The sequence below is a fragment of the Lolium rigidum genome, chromosome 2 (assembly GCF_022539505.1).
Source record: "Lolium rigidum isolate FL_2022 chromosome 2, APGP_CSIRO_Lrig_0.1, whole genome shotgun sequence".
Lineage (NCBI taxonomy): Eukaryota > Viridiplantae > Streptophyta > Magnoliopsida > Poales > Poaceae > Lolium > Lolium rigidum.
Genome location: NC_061509.1, coordinates 251181727 through 251186804, shown reverse-complemented (window position 1 = coordinate 251186804; position 5078 = coordinate 251181727). Strand labels below are relative to the sequence as shown.

Sequence of the window (5078 nt, the reverse complement as noted above, 5' to 3'; positions counted from 1 at the left end):
GACACGAGTGGAGTGGAGGGGAGGTGGGGTTTTTTTTCTAAACAAGTTAGCCACCAATGGTAACGTAGAGGCAGAGAATGATCACACGTGCCAGGAAGGGCAGTCGCTCCATAAATATCACGGAAGGGAGCAGATTGGTTATCAACTTATCAGTTATCACTACAAGCTAAGCTGCCTGCAATGGAGGTGGCGCCGTTAAGTTTCTGTTTCATAGTCCTAGCCACTCTGCTAGCCCTTTGGTTCCTCAAGCTCTCCGTCTCCCGCCCCGAGACCAAACACACGAAGCAATAGCTTCCTCCTGGTCCATGGACTCTTCCCATCGTCGGCGCCCTCCACCATGTCATATGCACGTTACCTCATCGCAGACTAATAGAGTTATCTCGCCGTTATGGGCCGGTGATGCTGCTCAAGTTAGGCGAGGTCCCGACAGTCGTTGTCTCCAGCGCCGAGGCGGCGGCTTTGGTGCTAAAGACTAACGACCCCGTGTTCGCTGAGCGTCGGAGCACCACGTCGCAGGACATGGCCGGCTGCGGTGGCAGGGGCATCGTCTTCGCGCCCTACGGCGACCACTGGCGCCAGATGCGCAAGGTATGTGTCGTGGAGCTCCTCAGCTCCAGCCAGGTGAGGCGCATGGAGGGCATCAGGACCGGGGAGGTGGGCAACCTCCTGCGCTACGTCGCCGACACCGCCTCCACCGGCGGCACAATCAACATCAGCGAGAAGGTGATGGCGCTAAGCAATGGTGTCGTGTCGCGGGCGGCGTTTGGCGGCAAGTTCGCAGAACAGGAAGAATACATCCGCGAGCTGGACGTGATGCTCACTCTGCTAGGCGGCTTCTCCCTCCTCAACCTCTTCCCGTCATCGCGGCTGGCACGGTGGTTCAGCATCGACGCCCGACGCTTACAGAGAAGCTATGACCGCATGCAACACATCATCGAAAACGTCATCGAGGGGAAGCAGCAGGCCGCGCGAGCTGCCTGTGACGTCGCCTGCTGCGCCGACAACGAAGACCTGGTGGACGTGTTGCTGAGGCTGCAGAAGGAGGACTCGTCGGAATCGCCCCTAACCAGAGAGAGTATATTCGCCGTACTAATTGTGAGTATTTTCAACCATCTTTTCTTAGGGTCGACAAAATTCATTTTAAGAACAGACCCTTACATTTTGTTTGGGTTAACCCATGATACTACTGCCGTTAAGAGTAATCGTACCTTCCAAAAATAATATCAGTCCGGAGGCTCGTGCACACGGAAAATAGTTGGGTTTTTTACGGCTAGAAAACAGTTATTAGTAATATGTATTTTTATTTGTTTAGTAATAATGCCATAATGGAATTTAGGTTTCAAATAATATGCCTATGTTTTTTTTAAATACAAAATATCATATCTCTTATGGTATTGTTTTTCACACGATAAAATGTTTTGGACAATACACACACATATTTAACTTCTAACAATTCGTACCATAACCATTGTTTCCAGGATATATTCGCTGGTGCAACAGATACCACAGGAACTGTTTTGGAATGGGCTATGTCCGAGCTTGTTCGTCATCCTGATGTCATGACGAAGGCATATCTAGAGATCCGGAAGGTGCTAGGTGAAGATCGATCTTTCATTACAACCAGAGACATTCCCGAGCTACCTTACATGCGCATGGTCATTAAGGAGGTTCTTAGGCTACATACACCATTCCCTCTAATCCCCCGGATGACTAGAAATGATTGCAAAATTCTGGGTTATGACATGCTAAAAGGCACCACTGTCCTAATTAACGCCTTTGCAGTGTCCAGGGATCCAGCGTATTGGAAAAATGCTGAGGATTTTATTCCTGAGAGGTTTGGGAACAATAACATCCAGTATGTTGGGGCACACTTCGAATTCACTCCGTTCGGGGCTGGGCGAAGGCAGTGCCCAGGGATGATGTTCGCCACATCAACCTTGGAGTTGGCTTTGGCTAACCTTATCTACCACTTTAAATGGGTGCTTCCTGGCGAAGGCAGCCCGGAGTCACTAGACATGTCCGAGAAATTTGGGGTTACAGTAGGAAGAAGAAATGACCTATATCTGATAGCAGTCCCACGTAGATGCTTCAACGGCTGTACACATATGTAGACACAACAATTCCCCTGGCTATGTCTTCTTTATAAATAATCTCTCTATACGCCTTCATGATATATCCGATGATATTGGTCATTAGTAGAAAACAGGGCATATATATTTTTAGCTCCAAAGAGCATTAGCACCGGTTGTGCTACGAACCCAGACTAAGGGTGCATTAGCACTGATTCGTGCGGCCAGGACATCGCAGTGGACCGGCAGAGCTTTAGCACCGGTTCGTGGCACAAACCGGTACGAAAGGGTTGTCGCCAGCAGCGTGGTAAGCGTGAAACCTTTAGCACCGGTTCGTAGCATGAACCGGTGCTAAAGCCCCCATTTGCCTATAAATTCAGCTCTAGCCAGCCCTCTCCTTTGTTTTTTCTTGGTGGAAGGTGTGAGAGTTGTGTGCTTGTTTGTTTTTCTTTCCTATGCACAAGAGGTGCTCGATGAAATGACTGAGAGAATGATGCCGCTTGATTTCACACAAAACAAAAATGATATGAGGTGCCCAAGCGACACTTAAGCTTTCTCCTCTTTCTTTCGTCCTGGATCGGGTAAGCAACTTTACACTTAAGCTTTCTCCTCTTCCTTGCTGATGGTATCTACCCTGACTAGGCCACATTTGTGAAGATACAATCAAAATTAAGAGGTTTGCCTAGAGGCAGAGACTTGCATGAAAGATGTGGAGCGGGAATTTAGTGTGCTCTAAACATGGTGGGCTATTGTTCGTCACCCCTACTAGAACATGGTCTTTGAAGACCATGAATGAGGTGATGACATGTTGTGATCATGCATAATATGATCGTTTAGTCATCGCGTTCTGATGGCTTAAATGACCACGAATAAAATTTCAGGGTGACTTGGTTCAACCACAACCTGGGAAAGGAGCATGCGAGGAGTTTGTGCATATGAACATTCAAGTCTCTGATAGCCATATTTCCAAGGATTTGATTGATCATATATGGGCATTGGCAAGGAGCCATGAAGAGAATGATGACTAGTCAATTTCATCTCAATTTATTTATTAATTACGAACTATGCTCTTTCATTTTTAAACTTTGTTATTTGTTTGGATGTAATGAAGTTTGTTAAACATCACACTGAAACATTTTTTTAACATATGTATGCGCCAGTTCGGGGAATGCCCATGCTCGGGGAATGTGTCGGGCCGCTGGGGCGCGCTACCTCCCGATGCAAACGGCCAATCATGGACATGCACCAAATTTGGTGTCCGGGGCCCGACCCAAACAGACGTATGTGGACACTTTTGATGTTCGTTTTGCGTCGGGCCGCTGGACATGCCCTTAACCTGGATTTTTTTCTTCTTTTGTTTATTTCAGCAATCCTTAGAGATATTTCAGCATTTTAACCAATACATCTAAGGAGGACATATCTTATATGTGATATACCAAAGGGGTATACCTATATCACTAGCTAATAGTGTACCAGTGTGGCCCGTTTGCAGTATGGCCAGCAGGCCCACCGGGTTGCCTAGTTGCCAAGGACCAAGACGAAGGCTTAGTCCGCTAGGAGTATCCAAGAGAGGGTTTGGAGTGCAAGAGGTGACATAGGTGCTGCCTTAGTTAGGACTATGTATCCTAGTCGGTTAATTAGAATATTCCATGTAAACCCTATATCCGGTCTCCTATGTAAGTCGGCCTCCATGTAGACTTTAAGACCGAACCAATCTCATGGTAACCTTGCACGTGTGCCATTATAATGAATTGTAGATGGAATAGAGATCCGCCACCTTTGTCGATCTTGAACCCGGGCAACCCGTGTGTATCGCCGTCCCATATTTCCACGTACCTTACTCTCTACTTCTCCTCGTGACCTTTATCCTTTGGCTAGCCGGCCAAACGGAGCAGTGTTGGCTCCTAGCAAGCACGCTAATCTTAGTCGGCCTATAGGTACCGAGTATCGCATGAACCGATCACTAAGAGCCTAGGAATCAATGCAGGTAACCAAACGGTGTGTAGAACATGACCCAGAATCGGTTTCCACCGATCCTAAACTGGAAACAGAGAAAAAGTATGAGAGCAACCAAACACGCCCTAGCTGGTCCCATGTATAGTAGTGTACACGGATTCAAAGTTCGAAACTCGGTAAAAAAGTTAGGGCCTGGCTACACAGTGCCCAGACACTGAATAGTTTTCCACGGTGCCCCTCCAATAAATGGCAAAGGAACCACGTTGCTGGTCCGTACTTTCCAAAAACAGCAATCCTGGTCCCCACGTCCCATCTCTCCCTAGGTAACCTTTAGATTCTGGACAAACAAGCAATTACTCGTACACCCTGCCACCCTGGTCCATTTCTCACTTATTTTTTTTTTCGTGGATGCGCGCATCAAGCACGAATACAAGAACCACAAAACTCGCCCAGGTCAGGTCCACACGGAAAAACACATGACTTACATGTAACAACTACAACTGGCGATTCACAAAACTCCATCGTAGAAGCAGGTTGATGAACAAAAGTTACAACCAATTAAAGTTGAAGTATAGGAAATCTTTGCAAGAACCTGTAGACATGTAAAGTTACTTCTGCCCATGCCAGATCTGTATTTTTCTCCCATAGAATACACGTTAGATGTAGAAATTGTTGTTGGCTTACCTCGGCCCACTAGTGGAAAACGGGGCTATAGGCCCGGTTCATTTGGGCCTTTAGTCCCGGTTTCCAAACCGGGACCAATTAGGCGGGACTAAAGGTCCCCCCTTTAGTCCCGGTTGTAAAACAAACCGGGACTAAAAGGTCCCGCCACGTGGGCTGCTGGCGCGCGTCGAGGAAAAAACCCTTTAGTCCGGTTTGTAACACGAACCGGGACTTAAAGGTTATTTCGTTATTTTTTTTATCTATTTGGTTCCCAATTATTTTTCGCTCCTCTTTTTTTTCCTATTTTTTCAGAATTTCTAGTATTTCAATTATTTAACTAGTTTAGTTTCTAACTCCACTTAATCTCTAACTACCCTTAATCTCTAGTCA

The 5078-nt window shown here is 46.8% G+C and overlaps 1 pseudogene; it reads left to right on the top strand.

Moving 5' to 3' along the window:
* Positions 1–160: 160 nt before the first annotated feature.
* On the top strand, positions 161–2111 carry LOC124690767 (annotated as a pseudogene).
* The last annotated feature ends 2967 nt before the right edge of the window (positions 2112–5078 follow it).